The 1,323-nt window shown below is 44.1% G+C and overlaps 1 pseudogene; it reads left to right on the top strand.

Annotated features, from left to right (window-relative positions):
* Positions 1-298: 298 nt before the first annotated feature.
* Positions 299-739, top strand: LOC144338611 (mitochondrial intermembrane space import and assembly protein 40 pseudogene; annotated as a pseudogene).
* The last annotated feature ends 584 nt before the right edge of the window (positions 740-1,323 follow it).

Below are 1,323 nucleotides of genomic sequence, written 5' to 3'. Positions count from 1 at the left end.
AGGGGCACTAAAACCATTGTGCTCAGATCAGCTGCAGACAGGAGCAAATGTTTCAATCGAAATTTTAAACAAATGGGATCAAGATCCTGAAGCATTTCTTCAAAGAATGTTTATAGGAGATTAAACCTGGCTTTACCAGTATGATCCTGAAGACAAAGCAAATTAAAGCAATGGCTACTAAGAAGTGAAAATGGTCCAGTCAAAGCAAAAGTGGCTGCCTGAGGAGAGGAGGTCACGGCATAAAGCTGCAGCTACCGCCATTGCCGCTTCTGCAAGGTCTCAGGGTCGGGCTGCAGCCATGTCCTATTGCCGGCAGGAAGGGAAGGATGGAATCATATTTGTAACCAAAGAAGATCATGAAACTCCAAGCAATGCAGAAATGGTGGCCGATGACCCCAATGATCCATACGAGGAGCACGGATTGATACTGCCAAATGGAAACATTAACTGGAACTGCCCATGCCTCGGGGGAATGGCCAGCGGTCCCTGTGGAGAACATTTCAAGTCAGCCTTTTCCTGCTTCCACTATAGCACGGAAGAGATCAAGGGGTCAGACTGTGTAGACCAGTTCCGGGCCATGCAGGAATGCATGCAGAAATACCCAGACCTCTATCCCCAAGAGGATGAGGATGAGGAAGAGGAAAGGGAGAAGAAGCCAGCAGAACAAGTAGAAGAAACAGCTCCCACTGAGGCCACTGCAACCAAAGAAGAGGAGGGGTCAAGTTAATGAAGGCCACAAGGCACTAGGCTCCAGTCCTTTTGGAGTGGACCTTTTGCAAAAGGCCTTGTCGTAAACTTCCAAGAAAGTGTCTTTCCCTCTGTTGTCCTGTGCACTGTAATATACAAAATAACTTATTTTGATGATCAGGGGTCTTGACCTCTTGACATATACACTGAAAAAAATGGGGGTTGTATGTATGTGTGTCCTACCTAAACCTGTAGCTGCCACTTTTGAATTCTCTTCTCAGATTGCCCTGAATTTTGCCACTTTTAAATAACGTGCTGAATAAGCTCAGCAGCTAAAAACCATTACCCAAGAACGTTTTTTGTGAGTGAGCTGATTTATTCTGATTCATTTTATTCTTTTTGGTAGATTTTATACCCCTTGGGGAAAATAATACAAGTATAGAAACAAAAACATATTCTCTTAAAAATGCTGGGGTAGGGCATATCTACTAGCAGAGGCCAGATGGTCAGATACGATTTCTGTACTGTACTTCATTCCTGATACATTTTGGTTTCCATGATGGTATGGAGCTCCTGGTTTTCTGTGTTTGGATGATGAAGATTTGGACCCTCCCCTTCATAATCCCTTTCTAAGTG

The sequence above is a fragment of the Macaca mulatta genome, chromosome X, assembly GCF_049350105.2.
Source record: "Macaca mulatta isolate MMU2019108-1 chromosome X, T2T-MMU8v2.0, whole genome shotgun sequence".
In the NCBI taxonomy this organism is placed as follows: Eukaryota; Metazoa; Chordata; class Mammalia; order Primates; family Cercopithecidae; genus Macaca; species Macaca mulatta.
Note: the sequence above shows the minus strand (reverse complement) of the source record. Positions and strands in the feature narration are given on the sequence as shown.